Source organism: Petaurus breviceps, unplaced genomic scaffold (assembly GCF_028583685.1).
Source record: "Petaurus breviceps papuanus isolate PSGF00001 unplaced genomic scaffold, PetGlider_PUasm1.0 90683, whole genome shotgun sequence".
NCBI classification, from domain to species: Eukaryota; Metazoa; Chordata; class Mammalia; order Diprotodontia; family Petauridae; genus Petaurus; species Petaurus breviceps.
The window spans coordinates 4,194,079-4,219,515 of record NW_027187308.1 but is presented as its reverse complement, the minus strand read 5'-3'; the positions used below and the strand labels follow the sequence as shown (position 1 = coordinate 4,219,515).

Here is a 25,437-nt window from a genome sequence, read left to right as displayed (position 1 = left end):
TTTTCTGTTTCTTTTATGAAAATCTTGGTTAGTAACATATTGCTGCCTACTTATGCCAACCATTTACTTTTCTATTGCTCTCTGGGTGACCCACAAATATAATTCTTCAGAAATCTTATATTCTGTCACTCCATCCATTTCATTGAAACACAATTTCTAATTTCTGAGAAAAAAAAATGTAGGTAAATATGGAAAGGTGTTCCTGGTCATTTGGTAAAGAATTGGGCTAGCAGTTACTCAAAGAAATTTTTTTCTGAAGTTATATGGAATTAACTTTATAGAAAGACAAATATTGTGATTTGTAATGAAATTTGTGTCATGGAGTCAACTGTTTTCTGCTAAATTTAACAAAACAACCATTTTTTTTAAATAATTCATTATTGCATTCATATGTTTGTTCCGTAAATATTCACAAAACTTTTTTTTTCAAATCCAAAACTCATTAGTCAGTTCATGCAATTTTCTGCAGATTCTTCATTATTAGAGTATGGAAAATAGAATTAGCCAAGAAAAACCAATTTGGTTGTACATAAACAATTTGCTACCTGCTTTTATGAATGGGATAAACATTATGATAATTAGGAAGGCTATATAATGGAAGTGTCACATATCATTTAATGACACAGAAGTCCATGATAAGCAAATATAATAAATATATCAGAATTTATAAATTAAAATGAGAGTGTTCCCTTCAAAGTAGTCTCTTTGGGAGGTTACTTACATATACCAATGATGCTTTTATTGCTCAAGCCATTCTTGGAGTTCTGTAATGATTGCTTTCAGAAACTGAGGTATAAAATCCTCAAGTGTTCAAATTGTGCCTGCTTAGGCATCCTTGATAGTATCTTAATTATGGATTGGCAAAAAGGACACAATGGGAGATGGATGGTCAATAGAGTTGCATTTTATAATCAATAATGTCTTACACTAAAGATATGGGGCAAAAAATTATGAAGGATATATACAATAAAAAATGGAAAGGGTCTGGTCATCAGCAAGAAAATGGGTAACACATGCTCAACTCAATTATTGTCCTGAAATCTACAGAATATTAAAAGATTTAGAGGAATTCTTCCCATTCTCATTTGATTGGTTGCTTTTTTACACCAGCAGTGGCGAGATAAACATGGTTGACTTCACAGATCCATGAAAACCATATAGAATTTGAAGTCTGATGATGTACAGTTGTGTTTGTTTAGTTATATCCAACTAGTTGTGACACCATTTTGAGGATTTCTTGGCAAATATACTATAATGATTTTCTGTTTCATTCTCCAGTTCACTTTTATAAATGTGGAAACCGAGGCAAACAGGGTCTTGCCCAAGGTCACACAGATAGTCAGTGTGAGAGGTCAGATTTGAACTCATGAAGAAGAATCATCTTAAGTCCAAGCCCAGTGTCTTATCTTCTGCACCACTTAGCTGCCCTTGATGATATACAGTATTAATCCTAAATATGGGAAACTTTTAGATAAGGCAGGGGAATTATTTTCATCTGAAATCTAATCTTGATTCCCCTTATGAAAATAACCGACATTTACTTCAGTGTTTATAAAAACTTTTCCATGGCAACACTTTTCATGAGAAAGATAATGCAAATATTATTCTATTTTTACATATAAGAATACTGAGAGTCAGAGAGATTTAGGTCATTCATGCTACACATATATTTATTAAGTATTTCATTGATAATGAGGATACAAAGACCCCCAAAATGGCCCTTGCTGTTAAATTGCTTACAACTTCCTGAGATGGAAAGTGAATAGATATATCAAATGAACACAGATAAGTAGGAAGAAATCATGGTGGAAGGAAATATATTCAAACATTGTTTTAGGAAAATTTGAGAGTGGAGTGTGCACTTCCGTCAGGCGAAAGGGGGCAAGATTCTTTGAGGTGGCAGTGTCGGAGCTGAAGGAGGGGGATTCAGAAAGGCAGAGAGGAAAAGGGAGTATTTTTTAGTCATATACAAAGTTCCAAATGTGAGCAAGAGCATTTTGGGCTCAGTCAATAACTAGTAGCCCAGTTTGACTAGAACATAAAATGAATAAGAACAATAATGTAAGCTGAAGCTGATCTAAGCCAAATTATGGAGGGATTTAAATACTAGGCTAAAATGTTTGTGGTTTGTCCTAGAGGCAATTAGAAGCCATTGAAAAATGTTGAGCATGATCCAACATTGACCTGAAGAGAATCATGTTGGCATCTGTATCATGAATGAATTTTCCCACTCCCATGAGAGTGAGAGAGAAAAGAAATCAGGATACTAGTTCAGAGAGTACTGTAAAAGTTTAAGTGGGATAATAAGCATCTCCATTAGAGTAGGAGCCTCATGAGTGTAGCAAAGGAAGCAGAAGTGAGAGAAGAAGCAGAATAACTTCCCAGCAGCCACATTCCTAGCAAATACCAAAGCCTATGTTTGACCCTTTTTTTCCTAAATTGAAGTGAAATTCCCTTTTATTTCACTCTACAATATCTCTCCAATACACCTCCTCTTTTCTGATGCTATCACTGCTGTAATGCAGTTCCTCATCACCTCATATGTGGATTATTATAATAGCCTGATGGTGGATTGGCCTGCCTCTTCTCCGCTTCAAAACAACCTCCATTAAATAACCAATGAGATTTTCCCAAAGCACAAGTCCAATAATATCACACCACCACCCACCCCAAACAAATAAATATCAGTGGCTCCCTAGTAACTTCAGAATCAAATTCAAACTGGAATCTTTGACATTCAAAACCTTTCGTAATTTACCCTTACCACCACATACTCTGATTCAATAGCACTTCTTGTTCCACAAACAAGGCACTCCATCTCTCAGCTCTGGTCATTTTTTCCGGCTATTCCCCATGCCTGGAATGCTCTCCCTCTTCTCCTCTGCCTAGTGACCTCCTTGGCTTGTTTTAAGTCTCAAGTAAAATACTTTCTTTTACTACAAACCTTCCCCAACTCCTCTTAATTCCAGTGCCTTTCTATATTAATTATTTCACATTTCTCCTATATATGTTTTGCTTTCTGTGTGCACACACATGTGTAATACATATTTATGTATGTGTGTGTGTGTCTATCTATCTATCTATCTATCTATCTATCTATCTATCTATCTATCTATCTATCTATCTACCTACCTATCTATGCATGTTCCATGTTATCTCCCCCTACTTATAAAGAGTTCCTTAATTGTAAGGATTCTCTTTTTCCTCTTTTTACATCCCATAAGACCCAGGACAGTGACTGGCACATAGTAGGCACACAATGGATATTTATTAATCAAAAGAAATAAGATAATTGGCAGGAAAATGTCTTGCAACTGTGAAATGGAATAAAATCATCGGCTATTGAATTCATGAAGGTCCCTGAACTTATTAGGGAAATCTCTTCCTGCAATTCTCTGCTAGTGACACCACGAAATGTGCAGGGTCTGCAGCTGAATCCAGAGAGGTAGCAGAGGAAGGAGGAGATGGAGAGCAGAGGGGAGTATAACTGGCTCACATTCCACATTGCAATGTTTATGAGAATATCCTTCCAGTGATCTACATCTGCATTGTCTAGGAGCATGAGTTCAATTCTGCCCTTGAAGCAGAGATCAAGCAATTCTGCCAATCCATATTCTTCCCTTTCAAACATTTCACTGCTTCTGGAGTCTATAGACAGCTTAAAAGCTATGTCCTCTACCAGGGTTACTGAAGGGCTCTCTTCTGCCATCACATTTGGCTAACAGTTAAAAATTAATTTTTTATTGAGGGCTACTAAAAGGACAAGTGTTGTAATGGTTTCTGTTATTTAATGTCACTCAATAAATTGTTTTCCTTTTTTTATTGTTCTCATTGAAGAGGGGTGATGGGGTGCTTCAGATCTATATTTGTAACATCAGTCTATAAAACTTTGTAACATCAATTGGTAAAACCAGTTTGTAAAATCACACTCCTTCCCCACCCTCCATCCCCAGTCTCAGAGCATTAACTCTGTCCCTTCCTCCCCTCCTCCTGCCCCTAGCTTCAAAGCATTAATTGTGCCCAGCAACAACTCATGAATTATTTATCTCATCCTTGAAACCCTAACAAGCTATACCTATCAATCCTTCACAAAAGTATGTAAAAACATTCCAGCTTAGGCAACTATTATCTCCCCCCTGCATAGTGTCTCCTTGCCCCCATGAATTCTTCAGTACCCTATCTCTAGGTTGACTCCTTGGCTGCCTCAATGAATCTTTCAGGACCCTATCTCTGGGTTAACTCCTTTGCCTATTATCCACTGAGTCTCCAGTTAACCTTGGTTTCCAGACATCAATCCTTCCCAGACATCAATCCTGTCAAACGTGACACTGATGGGTAGCAGACTGGGCACTTCTCCATCAGCTCTTGATTGCTTGCTGACTTAGTGAAGTCTCAAGCCTAAAACCACACCTCTAGGTAGCCCCACCTTGGGCTTTTTCCCAGTGAATCATGGGCAATACACCTGCACAGTTACATCACACTGGCCCCACTTTAACTCCTCCCTAATCCCACCCTTAATCACCTAGTTAGCATAATTGGCACTGGTTCTACTATGGATGATTCTATATAAACTTTAATTCTACCCTTTAAGGTTGCAGGTCCCCTAAGGATCCTTGCCCGCTTTAAGGCATATAATAAACTTTTTCAACTCTGACTCCAATTAAGCCTGAGCTGAATTCTTTCCAGACTGAATCACAGGTTCTGTTCTTAGATAAGATCAGAGTTCCTGTTGAACCTATTGGTAGCCTCATCATTTTGGTGAGCCAGCCAGAAGGAAAGTCTGTGGTCTCAAGTTTTCTTGGAGTTCTGGTAAACCCCCTTTACCTCTTCCCTCTCATCCTGTATGCCGGGTTCTCCATTTAAGCACCTAGTAAGGCTTGATTGGATGGTTTAGGTCTGGGCAGAGTGGAATCCAGTCTATTTTTTAATAGACCCTGGACACATCCCACATGGACGGGGGACTCCCTGTCTACAGGTCTAAAGGGACAAGTGTGTACAGGTCTAAAAAAATATACACATATATTTTTTTAGGCAAGGTTTTTCTCATGAGACATCAGGGAAAAGCAGGCTGCAGTGACTCTAGTTTGAGGGCAGGAGAAAGGATGGTTCAATCTCACTCCATACCCCATGACTCACCTCTGGAATATTTTTTGTACAACTGAAAAAAAAAAACAAACTCGGTCTTCAAGACCTCAAATAGAAAGGATGGGCCAGCTTCCCCCTACACTTGGGGATCTGTGCCTAGGTTATCTCAAAGCAATCTTACCTGACCCCCCATTGACATCTATCTGGAGGGTCACGCAAATATGTGATTTGTGCTGGGGCTTACAGAAATCCTCTGTGAGCTTTTGAATCTTCCTGTCAGCTTCTCTCTCTCTCTCTCTGTCTCTGTTTCTGTGTGAATGAGTGTGTGTGAGTAATCTGAAACCTCTAAGCTTTAAACTGCAGCTGGACTGCAGGACATTCCTTTGAAATGCTGATATCTCTTTCCCTCCTCCTCCTTTCCCCTGCTGCTGAATGCAGGCTGGAGAGGGAGAGAAAGAGAGCAAAATATTGTCTTGTTTAGGTTATTGATGGTAAATAAATGCAAATGAAAGAGTAAAGGAGATATGTTAGGTAAGAATTAGAGAGAAATAAAAGTGTGTGGTTTTAAAGGGGCTTTAATCAAAGTCCAACAAAAGGATGAATAGACACTAGTAAAAGCAAGAAAGTTTAAGCATGTAGCAAAGAAAGGAACATGGGTAGGAAATTAAGATAAATGTAAATTAGTTGCTATTGAAAAGTGTGAACAGAAGTTTTAAGATCTTTAAAAGTTTGAAAATCTCCTCCTCTTCATTCCACACTGGCCAAGTGGAGTGAGGAGAAGCAATAAAAAAGGGAGGGAATCTTCTCCCTCAGATCAAAGAGGCAGGCAGACCAACATTTAACTATTTCCTGCCTCACCCAAAAGGGGAAAGTTTTGTGTAAGAGAATGCAACTGAAAGGCAACTGAATGCATTCTGGTCATTTTTGAAAAGTGTCACTCCTAATTTGATGCTAAAGATAAGTCAAAATTCATTCTACTATTTGGCATTTAGGCAAATTGGAATATTTTCTAAGATTTTATATGAAAAGGTGAGGTTTTTAGGTTGTCTAGAACTGGGATAAGGAAGTAGGCACCACTCACCCTCCCCTTGCTAGAGAAGGCAAAGCTATCAATTTCAAAGAAGTTTCTAAGGAGCGGACACATAAAATTTATTGGAGTAAAAATTAGAATAGCTAAAAACATTTGAGCAGATTTTGTAAAGACTCTCTCACCAGATCAGACAAGGAATGAGAGTGCTGAAGAGTAGTAGGAAATTTGAGTTACCTTCCCCCACCTGAAGAAAAGAAAAAGATGGGGGGAGGCATAGCAGCTATATCGAGGGCCCCACTGGCAATAGCCCTGGGCCCCTGGGTACCCTGAAGTCCACACTAGGCATCCAGATGACCCTCTCTCTTTTCAAAGCCCTGGGTCCACAACCAGACTCTACAATTATGGGGAGAGGAGAAAAGCCTCTGCAGTTGGTGAGCCTAATTTTGTATCAATACTTTTTATGTGATGAATTTGAAATGCAATTAATGTCATGATATCATTGTGTTATTATGGTAACTGTAAATTGTCAAATCCTCTTATACTATAAAAATTATGTGACCATTGGGAACCAGAAATGGTGTTACATAAAGCAGTTTTCAATCTGAATTCTGTTGAAACTAAAAGATGGAGAAAAAAGTTGTGTAAAACTAGCTATGTTACTTTATCAATTCTGCTAACCCTATGTTAAAATGCTTATTTCATGTGAATTGGATTTTTTTATGTTATGATATCTGATGATTGAAAGCTGTTACATTTGGGATACAAACAGGTAGTGATAATACTGCTGATATTTACTGTGATAGCTGATTGTTCATTTAACTTTTTGGTTATTCTGGAAATATGCTGTGATTTAAAGTTATAGTTTCCATATTACTAATGATGAAATGAATTATTTCTGTGCACAGTGAATTGGAAAGGCAATTTTGTAGAATTCTTATTGAGCCAAAGAGAAAAAAAAAGTGGAAAGAAAAATATAGGCATGTAGTTTTCAAGCTTGCCTCATCTAAGTATGTATTTATGTTAATTTGAAGGTTTATGGATCACTACATTCACCATCTATGTGAGATTCCAGATTGTAATTGATTTCTAGTGGTAAGCTGATTGGTTGTATATCACCAAGAAGATTTTAGTTCTGTGTAACTTCAAAAATTGGAGTTTTAAGGTCACCAGATTGGTAATTCATTTGTTTTTATTTCAAAATTCAAATTTAAGAACATAATAATTGTTATTGATATTGTTACTGGTAAACAGCAGTACTATCTATGTTGTATGAGAAGCAGTTTCTCTTAAAGTTTTGGAGTATTGAAATTTGGGAAATTATAAGCTTCCTAGTCTGTCTTTGTTTAAAAAGGAATTTTCAGTTAAGATTGTTTAAAATTGTAAGACTGTTAACTAAGTTATTTGGGATACTGTTTTAATGCTAAAACCTAAAATTGTGACAACTTTATTCTTACTAGTTCTGCCCATTCAGAACAGTAGTCCTGCATATATGAGAACTGGCTAAGCAGGGGCATCATTATTAGCCCTTCTCCCATTCACTCTTGCATTTACGATGTTGTAAAACTGCCAGATCCCCTGGAAAATATCTCTGTTAAGCAAGGTCATTGGAAAAAGAACTTTTTTTTTAGTCATGTAGTTTTTAAATGAACCTAACTTACTAAGAAGTTGCAAGGATTAAAAAGGATTTCTATAAATTGGCTGTTAGATTTCAGAAGGAAAGATGGTAAATGGAATTCCTTACAGTTGTGAGACCTGACAAATCTTTATTGCTTATTGCAGCTCCATGAAAATAGAAATAATTATCACTGGCTCTAAGCTGTGATTGGTGAGGCTTGTTGTTTAAGGTAAAAGGCATTTGGGACCATAACTAAATTTTATTCTGAGTTTGAATTTGGGTATAGTTATCTGCAATAAATAAGTGTCAGATAGAAAATGCCACAAGCTACTCAGAGGAAATGTGATCCTGTACTGTGGACAGGTGGAACTCTGCATTTGGTAAAGGCCTAAAGGCTGGAGGGACAATCTTAACCTCCATCTGGGATGGGAACCCTCCTGGCTCAGTTTAGCCATGGGGTTCCTTTGAAAAGGAATGTTCGCCACTTATTCCTGAGTATAGCTTTGAGATGGAATGGACACTGTATGGTTGGATATCTGTAACTAACCTGAATTTAAACAGAACCAGGGATCTTTTATCCTGTAATATTTGGAATGTCACAGGTCCCTGCTTTTTTTTCTTCTATAGCAGGTTTCTATGATCAGAGCAAGTAGTCAGCAAAAGATGTGAGCTCTTTCGTGTTAGCTTACTGGAAAATCTAATATTATTTTCATCTAAAATTAGAACATGTGCAGAAAGTTATGCAAACTCCTTAAGATCATTTTGAAAGTTTTCAACTTTCTTCATAAAAGGTTAATGGTCTTTTATAAATCTTGAAACTGTTTTAAAACGAAAAATACTTTTAGAAGAAATTTTTAAATCTCTAGTGTGATTCCAAAAGACCTATTAAAATTTTCATTTGCAAGATAAATTTATTGCTAAATTAATGTAATGAGTTGTAAAGCAGAAGAGATCTTGCTGTTTTGATCTGAATTTGTAGTTATTCCATTATCTAAGCAAAAGTTAACATTTGTAACTGAATGTACATGTAAAAGATTCAATTTCTGAAGTATCTCTTTCTTCCAGAGTAAATATAAACAGAGTATAAACAAGCTTTGTGAAACAAGGATGTATGTCTACTATCTAGCTGTGAGGTTCAAGTGAGGAACCTCTTTTGTTAAAGGCAGTAAAATTATGCTAGTAAAAGAATAAAGACTTATGAGGTATCTTGTCTATGGGAAACTGAAAAGGACAGTGAAATAGTCTGAGTAATGGATTATACTAGCCCATACTCACCCCACTTCTGGTCAATTTTCTCTTATTCCTTTTTGGCCCTTGTTTGTTTAATCTCTTTGCTAGATTTGTGTCTTTTAAGCTCAGCACCCTTCACTTGCAGGTAACATCTCAGTCTGAGTACCAACCACTCTCCAAGACCATGACCCATCACCCCCTTGACCTGATATCGGCCACGTTCTGGACACTGGCTACAGACCCCACCCCTTTAACAATGGTACCCTGAGAGGCAGAGACAGCTGTACACCCCTTCCCAGTGAGAAGCAGATCAGGAAGTGGGGATCATCGCCCTTGTCCCCAAATGAATTTGGGTATCATCTGTTTAAGGGGGGAATGATGGGGTGCTTGGGATCTATGTTTGTAAAATCTATTTGTAAACTCAATTTGTAATACCTATTTGTAACATCAGTAATGATGGGGTGCTTGGGATCCATATTTGTAACATCAGTCTGTAAAACTTTGTAACATCAATTGGTAAAACCAGTTTGTAAAATCACACTCCTTCCCCACCTTCCATCCCCAGTCTCAGAGCATTAACTCTGTCCCTTCCTCCCCTCCTCCTGCCCCTAGCTTCAAAGCATTAATTGTGCCCAGCAACAACTCATGAATTATTTATCTCATCCTTGAAACCCTAACAAGCTATACCTATCAATCCTTCACAAAAGTATGTATAAACATTCCAGCTTAGGCAACTATTATCTCCCCCCTGCATAGGGTCTCCTTGCCCCCATGAATTCTTCAGTACCCTATCTCTAGGTTGACTCCTTGGCTGCCTCAATGAATCTTTCAGGACCCTATCTCTGGGTTAACTCCTTTGCCTATTATCCACTGAGTCTCCAGTTAACCTTGGTTCCCAGACATCAATCCTTCCCAGACATCAATCCTGTCAAATGTGACACTGATGGGTAGCAGACTGGGCACTTCTCCATCAGCCCTTGATTGCTTGCTGACTTAGTGAAGTCTCAAGCCTAAAACCACACCTCTAGGTAGCCCCACCTTGGGCTTTTTCCCAGTGAATCATGGGCAATACACCTGCACAGTTACATCACACTGGCCCCACTTTAACTCCTCCCTAATCCCACCCTTAATCACCTAGTTAGCATAATTGGCACTGGTTCTACTATGGATGATTCTATATAAACCTTAATTCTACCCTTTAAGGTTGCAGGTCCCCTAAGGATCCTTGCCCGCTTTAAGGCATATAATAAACTTTTTCAACTCTGACTCCAATTAAGCCTGAGCTGAATTCTTTCCAGACTGAATCACAGGTTCTGGTTTTAGATAAGATCAGAATTCCTGCTGAACTTATTGGGAGCCATCCCTCATCAAGGGGAATTGTAATAGGAGATGCCATTGATTCTTATCACCTATGTGTGTTATTATTACATGGTTGTAACAGCTGAGATGACTAATTAGGGGACTTAGAAACTATTTCATCACTGAATAAATTGATGAAAATTTTTGTGGATCCTTTCCCTTGAAGAAAAGTTTATATTTTTTATCTTGTCTCATTTCAAATAACTTCTTGTTTCTTTTGCAAGGGGTGATTTATTAGTCCCGAACTTTCAGATTGGTTTTTCTCTATCAAATTGCTTGTACTTTATGTGGCATAGATTTTCTATTTACTCATCTATTTATGTTGTTTACCCTTGCTCCTTGGGAGCAGAAATTTCCCCAGATATCCCTAAACTCTAATAAAACAATGATTATGTTCAAATGAATTGAATTGTGTCCAACTTTCTTTTCTTTTTTTCTTTTAATCAAGGAACATTTTTTTAAATTTTTCAGTCATGATGAACTCTTCATAACCCCATTTGGCATTTTCTTGGCAAAGATACTAGAGCAGTTTTCTATTTTCTTCTCCAGATATTTTTACAAATGTGAAAACTGAGGCAAATGGAATAATTGACTTGCTCAGTGTCAGAAAGCTAGTTTAAATGTCCAAAGCCACATCTGAAGTCAGGAAGATGAATCTTCTGGACTCCAGACCCTGTGCTCTATCCATGGCACCACCTAGCTGCCCAAGGAATAGCATGATATAATACAAAATAGAACTGGTCTGGGAATCATCAGGTCTAGTCCTATTTCCTATTGCTCCCAACTAAATAACAGTGTGAGCTTGGCACATTATTTAGCTTCTCTCAATCATCCTTTTACTATCTTTATAATGAGAGGTTTGGGTTAGATATTTAATCCAGTTGTGTTAAAAGAGCAATGTTGCTCATTGGAAGGACTGAAAAGTTAGCTTTACTTCCAACTTTGTTAATAACTAACTAGCTGGGTAATCTTGCACAAGTCAACCTCTCAGAGACTCTTTTCTCAAGTCTTCAAGGTGCATAATCAAGCTTATTTCACAAAGCTATTAGGATAGCCTTGCTCTGTAGGAGAGAAGACTCCAAGTTCTGACCTTCCTGCTTAAGGGCAAAATGATTTAGAAGAATTACAGGCAGGTCCTGAGGGCATGCATAAATTAGACTTTAATAAGAAGCACAGACTGAACTGGGATAGTTGTGATTTGAATAATCCTTCCTGCCTGAGGGGAGTAAATTGGAGAACAAGTGGCAATGCTTAGACCAGTAAAGTAAGGAGTTCCAACTTTTATTTTGGGAGATAGAAAAAACAATTGCAGGCTGCATAGACTTTTCAATCACCCTAAAGGAAAATAGTCAGTTCTACTAGTTTGCATACACCCCCTTGTCCCCCAGCTATAGTAGAGATCCAAAGTCAAAACTATAACTACAAAATTTGGTGCTTGAGGCAAGAATATAAAATTTTGCCATTCCAAACTGAAACCATAACCTGTTCAGTGTAATGCATTTATTCATTTTATAGATATTTATTAAGTATCTAATACAGTGATACTCTGTTAGAGTGGGAACTTTTCTCCATATTGTCTATGCTCCTCAGTTTTGTATGATCCTTGCTATGACTCAATCATATCATTATTTTAGGAATAACACAGTTCCTGAGAATGATCTCATGGAGAATAAAATTTTATGTAATAGAAGATCTAAAAATGGAGAGGAAAGAAGAAGACTAAGAGGAAACCCCTGATCTAAAGCAAGGATTGAGATCTCTAAAGGGGAATATATGTAATGTTAAACCATCCTAGGACAGAGTCTGTTAAATTTCTTCTTGGGTAGTCAGAGATAGTAATAGATTTACAGAAGAGCTAAAAGAAGGCATTCACTAGCTACAGTAAACAATGCAGGACATACATAACATAGCAGACTTCCTAGGACAACAAATTGAGCTTTGTGGGATAGGCTCTTAGAAATCAGTTGAGGAAGGGACCTTAAAATTATCCATTTATAGACAAACTCAACTTCAAGAAGTGAATATGACTTGACCAAAGTCATAAGACAGAATTGAGATTTGAAATCTCCTCATATTATAAACCCAATATTCTTTAAACCACAGCAAATTGCTAGCAGACCAGAATACATAAATCTAGATTTAGTGTGCCAGAGTGTGACTAAACAGACAGAGCTGATGGGACTGGACTTCAAAGACCATCTACTGTCCAGGAGAGCCTTTTTTTGGAGGGGGTAAGGTAGGGAAACTGGGGTTAAGTGACTTACCCAAGGTCAAATTGCTAGTTTTTATGTTAAGGGTCTGAGGCTAGATACAATCTCAGGTCCTCCTGACTCCAGGGCATGTGCTCTATTCACTGCCCCATGTAGCCATCCCCCAGGAGAGGCTTTTAAAGAACTTCATGATGGGGAAATCCTCTTTTCTAGTGTGTGGAGTATGGGGACCCCAATAATCCCTTACCCCAAAAATTAAAAGTCAGAGGTTCCTTGAGGAAACACCAGGAAGTTTTATTCAGTTCTCAGGAGAAGAGTCCCTCCCACCAGTACAAACTAGTGGAATGAGGAGTGTTACAGCAGGCAAAAAGAGATTTTATATGCTAAGGCAGTTAAGTCCCCTCCCACCATTGTCCCTTACTCCCATTGGCTGGGAGGTGGGTTTACAATCTGAGTGCAAAATCTTTTCCAATGGCAAAGAACAAAGAAACCCACCACTATCCCTTATTCGCTGTGAGGGAGATTCTCAGTCTCCACATGAGAAAAATGCCAATAACAGGGAAACGGGATATTGTTCATGTCCTTATTTGGCAAAGGCTAAAGCACGGGAGGGAAAAATGTGGTAAGCCAGGGTGGAGGTCCAAAGACTCCTAAGGGACTTAATGCTGATTGACAGAAAGGGAAAGGGGGGAAGGATGAAACTGCAACTCAGGCCTGTTCCCACAAGAAGCTTTATTGTCAGTTGCTTACAAGATTCAATTATTTCCCAAATATTCTGACTGAATTGTCTATACTGAAAAGTGAGTATTGGGAAACTTTTCTATGTTTCTTTCATTTCCTAGCAATTATAACTAATTCATAGAGTAAATTTGGTTACAGAAACTCCCTATGATTATTGACTGATGCAGGTAAAATATAGACATAAGGCAAACCCAAGCTTATGTTGGACCCATCTCTAACCAGCCAAATGTTAAAATTTCAGTGTGAGCATCTACATCTCAGGAATTACACTATAAATCAGGACTTGATTTATTACTTTGTTGATTGTCTGAACTTTGTGAAGTGTTTATAATGTAGATTAAACTTAAATCTGTATGCACATTTTTTTTTCCCCCCCGGAAAACCTAGATGTTAAACTTTTACTAGTAGAACCTTTGCTATTCTGTAAACCCACTTGAGCTTCACTGCTTGATCTCAGAGTGCTTTAGGAGGCTTGGAAATGAAGCCATCATCAGACAGGATGCCTGGTGACTGTAGATGATGACAATGATAAAATCACTGTTACTGCTGTGATGACTGCTACCTTACATTTAAATAGCATTGTTTTTAGGTTATCAAAATGTTTTTTTTTTTCATTCCTTATTTTGCTTGAGTCTCACAATAACCTAGGGAATCCTTACTTAAAGCTCTCTCAAAGTAGATGGATTTTCCTAGAGAGGAGTGGGTTCTCTCCAATTGGATATCTTTAGTTAGAGACTGAATGATTATTTGATAGATAAATGTGAGGTATTTCTTCTTAGTTAAAGATTATTTTTTTTCTTTTAAACATTTTCAAGTGATGCTACTTAATATGTCCCTACATCTATCCATTGAATTAAAAAACAGTTAAAAACACATCTCTCAAAATACAACTACATAATCTAGCTAAAGAAATTCTTACATTAGTCCTGTTCTAAAGTTTATGTCTCTTTCCTCATTTTAAGTTTAAGGTGAGTAGTATGTTTTATATTTATTCTTTTTTGACTCATAGTTCATAATTTCATTGATCATATTTTAAAGTCTTTCAAAATTGTTTTCTTTATACTGTTATCTTAATAAAAAAATTGGTCTCCTATTTCTGCTCATTTCATTCAGCAGCAGTTCATAGAAATTTTCCAACTTTCCTCTGAAATTGTTCATTTCATTGTTTCTTAAAGCCTAATAATATTCTATTGCATCCAAGTAAAGTTGTACTATTAATTAGAAACTAAGGATAGTTTACTTTGCAATTTTAGGCTACCACAAAAAAACCTGTGATAAATATTTTTGCACATATAAGATATTTTCCTCTTGATGGTATAAGCTTAATTAGACATAAAGCTGGGTCAAATTTATGTAGAGTTTAGTAACTTTCTGGATTTGGTTCCAAATTGCTTTCCAGAATTGCTGGGCCAATTCATTGCTCCAATAATATTGCACTAGTTTACCTCTTTTCCCATGGCTCTGTCAATGTTCATCTTCTTTTTTTTCCAGATTTACCAAAATGTGGGTAAAATAGTATTTGAAATATGCTTTAATTTGCACTTTTCTAATTGTTAGTTATTTAGAGCATTTTCATGATACTTGCTGTAGGTACAGATTAAATCTGAAATCCTTTGAGATTTGTTAGAAATCTGAGAGTCCATAACTCTATGAACGATTGTCATGATTATATGTATAGGGCAGAGGTTTTTATCATTTTTTTTTCATGTCATAGATGCTTTTGGTAATATCCTACAGTCTATGGACTCCTCAGAAGAATATTTTTAAATGCACAAAATAGAAAAATAAAATATTGCAAAAGAAACCAATTATTCTGAGATGCAATTACCATGATATTTTAATAGCAAATTCATAAATCTCAGGTTAAAAAAAAAACCTTGGATTTCATGAAGGAGAGAGAAGAAAAAACTAATTAGAATACTTAATGAATGGAGAAAAAGGGCTGTAGAAACTCACATTGAATCAATCAATCAGATATTTATTAAGAACCTATGTGCCAATTATGTTTAGTGCTAGGTTTTCAATGATATAAATGGAATGGTTCCTGGGCTCAGGTAGCTTACATTCTTGGTCCTCTTCTTACTTCTATATTCTCTCCCTTAAAAAAAAAAAATCTCTTTCCCATGTAACCTTGAGCAAGTTACTTGACCCCAATTGCTTTAAAAAAAAATTCTTTCATGTCTTTTATATAATTGGCTCCCAAATCCTCATCCTAATTTCTTATGTAAGCACCAGCTCCACATATCCTACTGCCAACAATGTGTCTCAAATTCACTCTTCCCCAAACTAAAGACATTACATTTGCTCACAGATAGTTCATTCTGACAACTTTTTTCCCCTTAGTACTACCATGCATCATTGTGTCATGTAATCTGATATTGTATTCTGCTCTTTCTTCTTCTTCTAGTACAATGGATCCCTAGATTCTCAGCTGTGTTCTTTGGTTTTCATACCTCACTTAAACTACCACCACTATAGCTATTTCCAGGGCTGGGTCAAGGCCTGAGTTTGTCAAATTTTGAACAAAGAATTTCTAGAACATAATATGAAGATTGGTAATGTTTTAGTAAGGGGCTAGAAGAGGTGTTTTATTTGTTGGTAATTTATCAGGTAAAGGTCTGGAGGTGTGTGAGAGGGAATTTAGAATTAGGAAGAAGAGATCAGCTATATGGGACAAGTGGAGAAAAATGATAAAGGATTTATGATTAGGCAAGGGATCAAGATAACAATTGTATAAATATATTTGAGCTTTGGTGAAAAAGGTTTGTATCAAATTTATTCACTCAACACCTGAATCTTTATTGTGTCCCTGACCTATAGTTCAATTGAATCACCTTAGTGCAATTCTACAAACATTTTTAAACATCTACTATGTTTAAGATATTATATTGGTGATACAAAGGCAATACTGTAAAATGGTCCCTGTTCTCCGTCTTGTGTTATGTTGAAGGATACAACATGTACAGGAGAATAATTTATGGGGGAAGATCACTAAATTATATAGTAAGAAATCACTAAAAGTAATGGGAATAGGAAAGTTGTTAAGAAGGAAATTATATCAGAGTTCAGCTTTGATGCAAGTTAAGACCTAAGAAGGTAGTTAATTGAAGTCCTGGGAGTGGAAGGACTGTGTAAAGGCAGAATAGAGAGGAAAAATTCCTGATGTGAGAAAGTTTACACTATAGACAGCTCATAGTCAATGATCTAGTTTTCTATTTGTATTTTCAATGAAGTTAATGTCAGCTTACACCTCCCCTGAAAGTTATGTTTTTTTTCCTAATCTTGGAACATAACTGTAAGCTTAAAGCTACAGTATCAGCCCTTCTCTGGTTTCAGAGGTGAATATCTAACTCCAAATTCTAGAGCAGGAATTTTTGTTCTTGGTTCCATTGATCCTTAAGTAGTCCATGGATAGATTTTAATTATTTCATAAATTTGAATGAGAATACACACACACAAAAACATAAACACATATAATATACACACACACTATATATATATATATATATAGTGTGTATATACATATAATACACATGCATATACAATGAATATATGTATCCTCACTAACATTTGCCTTTCTTTGTATTGCTATGAATTTTGTTTTATTCATTTAAAAACATTATTCTAATAAGGGATAAATAGGCTTCATTAGATCATAAAAGGAGGTATATATCACACACATACTCACCCAAACACAAAATTAAGCACTCCTCCTCTAGAGACTCAACACGTCGATCGACAGGGAGGTGACATTGGGAAAGCAAAAAAAAAAAAAAAAAAGGATATACTGGTAGCTAGACAATACTAAAATACTCAGAAAGACAATCGAGGGAGGTATAGAATTCTAAAGGGCCAAAGGATTGGAGAGGTTGGTTGATATTATTGTAGCCAACAAAATATACTAGGATAGGACACCTGCCTCTTGGCATATTTGTAAATTTCATATTCCTTCTCTTTTTGGACAATGATTCTAGGATCTTTCAAACAGTTAACAGGAAACTAATAGTAGGGAATGATATTATCTTTGCTGGAGAGAATTATGTTATATTCATTGTGCACCCCCTTCAGAACCTAGGACAGGGTACTTAGCACATTAATGTTAACTGTTCCTGTGAGTCCTCCTCACTTCATGAGGATGGACATACTTGTGCATTTCTTGTGCTCAAGCTCCTTTTCTATAAATTTAGGGACTGAACTAAATAGCCTCTAGAAACACTTGAAGTTCTATATCTATGATATTATCATTGTGGTCATGTCCCTTTACTAGTGTCAATCCCAGCCCCTCTATCAATTTAGCAGATGTTCTTCAAGGACTGCCAGGGCTAAAATATTCCCCAGCCGGTAACCAACTTGGTGATAAGCATCTCCAACCTCAAGATAGGATATTATAGTTGTTGATCAAAAATATATAACCCCTCCAAAGGGTCCATCCCCCAAATCTTTCCAGTCTGATAGAACATGATAAAGCTTACATTCTGCTGATCTAGGCTTGAGAACCTAGAAGCACTCCTGCTTTACCAGGTGACATTGAAAAAAAATGCATCATGCAAAAATCAAGCCAAAAAGCCCATCAGCTTTCCATCAGGAACTCATTTTTAGGAAAACTAGTGCAACTGGATGTCATAGCAGATATAGAAGTAGGCCTGGAGTCAGGAATAGGTGAGTTCAAATATGATCTCAAAAACTAGCTGTGTGACCCTGGGGTAAGTCACCTTACTTCTATTTTCTTTATTTACCTAATTTGTAAAATGGAGATCTTAGTAGCACCTATTTCCCAGTGTTGCTGAGAGGATCAAATGAGGTGATAATTATCAATCACTTAGCACAGTGCCTGGCACTGTGTACACTATGTTAATGTTAGATGTTGTTGATCTTATTATTATTATCATCCTTACTATTATTGTTGTTTTTAGGTAGAGTCAAGTGAATTTTCCAGGTATATCTAAAACACAGAAAGGCTTATTGAATATTTCAGCATTTTTCTTTGACCAAGCACTTTTGAAGGGTATGATGGAAGACTTGATTTTCTATGAGGTTTTGTTTGTAAGTTTGTTTGCCTATAAACCATTTCTATTACCATCTTTACTTATGATGTTCACTTTCACAAGTCAGCATGAAAAGAGCTAGGACCATAAAATAATAGGCAGAAGAATGACAGCAACTATACCAGAGGTGGTATTTTTTAATACTCTCAATAGTCTTCTTAAAACTTACTAATGGGTGTTTAGAGCAGGAAAAATGACCTATTGATGGTGAGATTTTTACATATGTTGTTGGCCAGTAATTTTTTGCTTTTTATTATTGTGTTTCCTCCTGAGATCTGGATGCCAAGTTAAGCTGAGACAGTGGTCTTGAGAAATCTGTTTTCTAGACAGGGGGAAAAAGAAGGGGAAAAAAAGACATGTGTATTGCCTTTTAAAAACTACAGATTTGGTTCTGCTATTGATGAATGGAAAGCCAACAGCTATTTTTCAAATGAGAGATAAAAATTGCAATATACGTACATCATATTGTTTCTTCTTTTTAAGTCATAAAGAGGTTTTCTTTCTATACACTATACCTTGGTGTTGCTGCAGTATAGGCAGCCTGTCAATCCTTAAGACAAAGTTACAGGAAATATCTGCCACATTCAGTGAGCCAATAAAAAGACCCATTTAAAGAAAAAAAATGGAAAATGATATGTGATAATTATTTTCTCTATTTTTTAAAATTTCCATTCAGGTTCAGGTAGGTTGTCAAAATCATGATAGCCTTCTAGTCCATCAGACTATAATGATGAACCTGCCAGACACATCAACATCACCACTGTACATAGTCTGTTCTCTTAAGGATAAAACATCAACTCATTATTCAATGTCAGACCTGCTTGGCAGAAAAAGCACTGCTTATGTAACCATGATTGAATAAACTGTGTCAGTGTGTAGAAAGGATATGGTATATAGAGAAGTGAGAAGTAACATGGTATAATGACTAGAAAGTCGGCCTTGGAATAAGAAAACGTGAGTTTAAGATCTGCCACACACTGGCTGTGTAACCCAGGGCAAGTTGCATAATTTCTCAGTGTCCTTGGGCAACTCTCTAATACTTTAAGTTAGGAAAAGATGCTGCAATGAGTGAGATAGTGAATCAATTAGGGAAATGTAAAAGAATTGCCTTGATAATGAGGGCTCAATTGATATTATGTCACACAAATTTACATTGGATCCAGGTCACACAACTTGTGATTTCCGACCAGCTTCCCTCAGTAGCATGTGAATAGGAATGAAGGTAGACTGGTGGAAATAATCCAAGGAAGATGCTCGTAAGGGCAAGATCAGGAAAAGGGTCAAGATGGGAAGGGAAGTAGGGTGTATCTAGTGCAAGGTTAATGGCTTGGGAAGGAACTATGGGATGGATGGATTAGAGGTCATAGTGTGGACAAATAAGAGTATTAAGGGTTGAAAGTTAGAGAGAAGATAAAATAACAACAGATTAGTAACAGATAACAAATTTTCAGAGTTCACGATTGTGGAAGTGGAATACTGTGGATGATGGCAAGATCAACTATATCACTTTTCTTCCTCAAAGAGTTCATTGCTTGCCCCATAGTCTTTCTCTCCTCCTGAACACTTGCCTTTATATTAGCAAACCACAACATACATATTGATATTCCTTGCAAAATTCTAACCTTAGTTCCTTAATTTACTCATTTCCTCTCACACACTCCTCTACTTTCCCTCAGTTCAACACACAGAGAGTCTTATCTTTTATCTTGTCCTAACTCCCCGTGTTCCCAATCAATCTTCAACACATTACACCACACAGCTGCTTCTTAAGGAAAAGACTTCTAATGTCACACCCCTACTTATAGAAAGCTCCATTTGTCTCAGGGATCAAAAATTTCTTTGGCATTCAAAGACATTCTCAATCTAGCTACCACCTACCTTACTAGATTTATTAAGTTCTTCTTCATTAATTCTACATTATAAGAAAACTAGTATACTTGCTATTCTATATACAAAATTTTCCTTTCCATTTTTCCCCATACCTTTGAACAGACTTCACATGCTTGGGATATTCTTCATCATTTTGGGGTCTTAGAATTCCTAAGTGTTTTCCAATCTCATCTCGGGTTCCATATCTTACATGAGACCTTTCCCTGAAACATTTTCACCTATATTGTAGTATCCTCACCACAGAAATCACTGTTTTTATTTTTAAATTAAGAATATATTTTGCACTTGCATAAAATTTAATATATTAGTTCTTCTAATAGTGTGTAAAATTCTTCAGGGTAAGACTATAAGGTTTTTGTCTTTGAGTACCCACCATAGAGTCTTTCCCATAGTAACATTTAAATAATGTGTTCTTGCTGTTGTCTTTGATAAATATTAATTAAATATAAGGTGCATTGTCTCTATATAGGGTCCATATATCATAGATCTATATAAGAGTCCTGGAAAAGATCAAGATCAAATATGAAGCAAGAGAAATAGAGTTTGAAGTCTTTTTAATATAACAATTAGAACCTCAGCTTAGTCCAGAGAGACTAAGGTCTCTTACACACAAAATGACTCTTTTATCTATGATGGGGGAGGGGGAGGGGTTTATGGGCGGTGCCATGGTTGTTTTGAATGAATATGTATAAGTTTGATGGGGTGATCTCCATATAAGGCCATGGGGGTGATCACCATATAAGGCCATAAATGTAAAACTGCGATGTGATTGGCTCGGATTCGCTATATGTTTTCTTGTGTGAGAGGGCGCTCTCTCTCTCTCTCTCCGCCATGTAACTGCTGAAGAATAAACCACCCCGCTTCACTCCTCCGCCTTCTGTCTGGTGTTTTTCCCCGTGAGGGGCCGGTGACGACCGAAGACCCTGGATGGGTAAGTGAGAGGGCCGTGGGGCTAGTCGTCTAGATCTGTTGTGAGGGCAAACGCCCGCAACATATCTAGAAATGAACATTTGGTGATTGAATTCAATCCTGGGTTAGTCTGTGTCTAATGAGAGAGGCCAGAGATCTTTTCTCCCATTGCTTGTCTCTTACACACTTTACATCAGCACCATAGGAATCATTATTTACAGTTTAAAATTGATTCAAATGTATGCCTGTTTAAAAGGGGGAATAAAAAGATATTTGAGGTACAAAATAAATTAGTCAGGGGAAAATGTTTCCTTTGCACAAAATAAACATGTATACATATGCAGCATGTCTTTGGCTGAATTTCCACACTCTCTTTTCCCATTTGGCTTATTCACTTAAGTCTAAGCAGGAAGTCACATGGTATAGTGGTTAGACTACTGGACTTGGAATCAAGAAAAACTGGTTTCAAGTCCTACCATAGACATTCATTAGCTTTGTGACAATAAGAAAATTACTTCACCTCTCTAAGCCTCAGATTTCTCCTCTATAAAATGAGTAGTGAAGAAAAACATCTGCTCAAGTTAAATCACGACTCAGGACTGTGCACTTCAGAGTCATTGTTACACACAAAGATCTTACACACACACCCACACCTACACATCTGCAGCACACATAGATGCTTCTCTACTAAGTGTTTTCCTTATGCTAACTACTCTCTGTCTTGACAAGTCTTTTTCTGCTCTTGAACTGAAGAAACAATTACAAGTTCTTTTAAGTTGTGATCACCCATAAAATGTAAGCTGAGAAAGCATTATATCATTAAATCAGTTTGGAACATCCTTTAAGCCAGAGATTATCAAAGATTGTCATCTTTCTAGACAATATGGAAAAACCCAGTCCACTCTTCAATAAGAAGGATTCTATATCATCCAATTACATCTTACCATCTCTTCCTATACAGTAAAGCAGATACAAAGCTTATCTTTAACCTTCAGCTTTTCCCTATCAAACCAAGGAGGTCATCAGAGAGCAATGGATCCCTTGGAAAGGCTTCACCTCTCTAAAGCTGTTATTGATACTGAAGAACCAAAACTAGTAAACCTAAACATTAACATTCACTGAAGCTATTAAAATTGTGGGTGGAATGAGAGAATGGAAGATAAATTGAGATAAATAAAGTAAGATTGCTCATTTTTGCTGCAAAGTTATGTACTTCACATATTAGAAAAATACTGACAAATCAAAGTGCATGCAGATGAAATTGATAATGATTGTGACGATTCTGTAAATCATATAATGGAAGAAATGGTTAAATAAAATGATGATGTTTTCCTTAGAAAAACAAATGTATACTTATGTATATATACATGCATAAATAGCAATACACTTACTTATATGTGTGTATATAGAGTATACACAATATCATATGAATGTATTCATTTTTCTAAATTCTCCATATAAATGTATGTAATCTTCCAAATGTTTTAATGAAGGTTAAACTAGATGTGTTTGTATATATGTATGCATATATCCACATCAGTTGTGCATCTATCTATCTATCTATCTATCTATCTATCTATCTATCTATCTATCTATCTATCTATCTATCTATCTATATTACATATCCATGCACACAAAATATATATACCCTGATTTAGACCTACAAATCAGTGTCTAGATCTAAATTTATATTTTTTGGATTATTTGACCTGTAAGGTCACTTACAAGATTGTATTTTTCTATGACTTCACCTTCTCTTGAGAGTCTCTAAATTCAATCCTTAGAAGGACACACTCTCTTTCTGCACAGGCCCCTAATTCTAATCTATACTCTAATACTGCCCTACCCCCACTTTTAATTTTCTACTAAAGTGATACATTCATATTTTTTCAAGTATTACTTTTAATTTTGCCTAACTTGAATTGTTATATCCTAGAGTTTTCTTCCTATAGATTTTTTATCTTCTCTGTCAAAGGAAACAGCCCTGGTTGGTGCTGACTATAAATGACAGCCTGAAGGAAAGCCCTAGGTGTTTATTTTTAAAAAAATCTTCTGAAGCCAACATACAAGACCATTAATAGGGTAAAAATACCTGGTTGTGATTTTGACACATATTCAGGGTTGAATATTAACAAAGATTAAAATTTGATCTGTTTACCACCCACAAACTGAGATATAGAAGAGAACATTTTTGGGAATCTTACCATCTTTGGAATTAATTGTTAGCTGCTGTTTAATGTAATCTTGTTCCTGGACAGGCAGCTTTTCTCCAAGTTTGCTGTTTTTCATGAATTATTTTTGTCAACATCGCTAAGCCCTTTCCTGCTTTCATAGCATCCCTCTGTTAGAGTATCATATACTCCTCCAAATCCCTCATCTCTTTCCTGTCTATACTCTTTCTCTTATTCTCACAGAATCCTTTTCTTCTCTATTTAGGAAATAAAAATAATTGCCAGGTCATCAGAACGAACAGAAGGTGGTAAACTGGCCATCTCTCCCTATCATCCACACTTTAAGACAAGCAATAAACAACATCCAGGTCCCCTGCATTGATCCTAAAGGAAATATGAAATTCAAAACGGTCTGAGGTCTAGTTTCTTTTCTAATTTTAATTATGTTTAATTTAATTTAAAATTTTTAATTTAAATTAAGAAAAATTCTTTTTTAATTTGGCAAACTTGCAGAAATGAGATTTCTCATCCTCTAGCAAAGTCATCATGCCAACAGGGTTCTCTAAGATAAAGTTTTCAAAGTTGTTGAACTTAATCCTCATAATGTCAATATGGTTTAGATAAAGACATGGTTTGTGTATTTAAGCCCACTACTTTTTCATTTATCTTTGCCCCTGCAGTCACTTGCAAGGCAGGGTTGAGTGAATTGTGACTTCTCTGATTAATTTACCCTGACAATTGCTCACCAAGTCCACAAAGGTCTCACATTAAAAAACAAAAATCCATGCCTCATTCCTGATATGTGGTGATATGCATAGGCAGGTCAGGAAATAGTCCCTTACCCTTCTTTTTGTGGTACACAGAAAATAATATGCCTGACTCTAATAAAATTCCTTACAGTTATTTGTATTTATATTACCATAGGTGATAGACCCTCCCTTTCTTTACTTCATCATTCCAGGTGGGTGATTATGATGCAAAAAGAAAGAAAATGCACTTTCTTTCCTGTGGAGAACCAGTCACTTAAGCTGTGGGAAGGCAAACAGGTCACAAGTGTTGCCAAGAATTCTGGGGGTTGTACCTAACTTTTCTTCTTAGGAAGTCAGTATAGATCCTCAAAGGGAAGGAAGTAACTGTGGGCTTTGGTGTATAAGAGTGTCCCATTACATTGCTGTTGCTGGTGTGCTTCTTCCCAAAGGGGTGATACCTTGCCCAAGCACAGTTATGCCAAAGGGCTGTTCATCTTGGATGATTTTCCCATATCCCCGTTTCACTCCTGGTTTAAGTGTTTCCTTGGGTAAATTTCCTGAGTCGGTGGCCATTGTAAGCTGATGGAGCTTTTGGGCACAGAGAATACATGTATATGGTGATGAGGTATTCATCACAGAAGCGATGTCTGTGTGCTTGACAAAATCTTCTCAGCCTTTCGTTACTCTGTTGGTTTGTATCTATGTCAGAAGCCACAGGTTTCTAGGAATCAGAGTTCACAGGACCCTGCTGTAATTCATTTTTAGAGGAGAAGGGGTCATTGCCAGGAAAAGAACCTATTAGGCAAAATTTAAGTTTGCGGTGTTCTGGGTATTCTTATCTTTGTTTCTTTTGTCTTGGTTGTACTCTTCCCTATTTTCCAAAACTCCAGTGCCTTCAAATTTTTCTCTGAAAATCCAAAAACTTGGGGGCGGCCAGGTAGCACAGCGAGTAAGAGCACCGGCTCCAGTGTTGAGAAGACCTGGAAATCGAATCCCAGGCTCAGACACTTAGTACCCACCCAGAAACACCTGGCCGTGTAACCTTGAGCAAGTTACTTAACCCCAATTGCTTAGGGGCGGCCAGGTGGCTCAGCGAGTAAGAGCTCCGGCTCCAGTGTCGGGACGACCCCGGGCTCAGGCGCTCAGCACCACACCCAGAAATAACTGGCCGTGTAACCTTGAGCAAGTTACTTAATCCTGATTGCTTAAAAAAAAAAAATCCAAAAACTTTCCAACTGTAGCATACCATTCACATATACACTCTCTGGAAATTTCCTATTCTCCCAAATTACTTCTCCTCTGTTTTCCTCAACCCCAATACCTTCCCATTTTCTAATTGCATTTCTCTTGTGGTTTTGTGTGTGTGTGTGTGTGTGTGTGTGTGTGTGTGTGTGTGTGTGTGT

At 36.8% G+C, this 25,437-nt stretch overlaps 1 long non-coding RNA gene across 1 annotated transcript in view; it reads left to right on the top strand.

Moving 5' to 3' along the window:
- Positions 1–10,773, top strand: part of LOC138144016 (uncharacterized) — a 105,905-nt gene extending 95,132 nt beyond the window's left edge. Inside the window, exon 4 of the long non-coding RNA XR_011163847.1 lies at positions 9,106–10,773. This is a non-coding gene — a long non-coding RNA (uncharacterized lncRNA). The remainder of the gene's footprint in view (positions 1–9,105) is intronic.
- Positions 10,774–25,437: the final 14,664 nt, after the last annotated feature.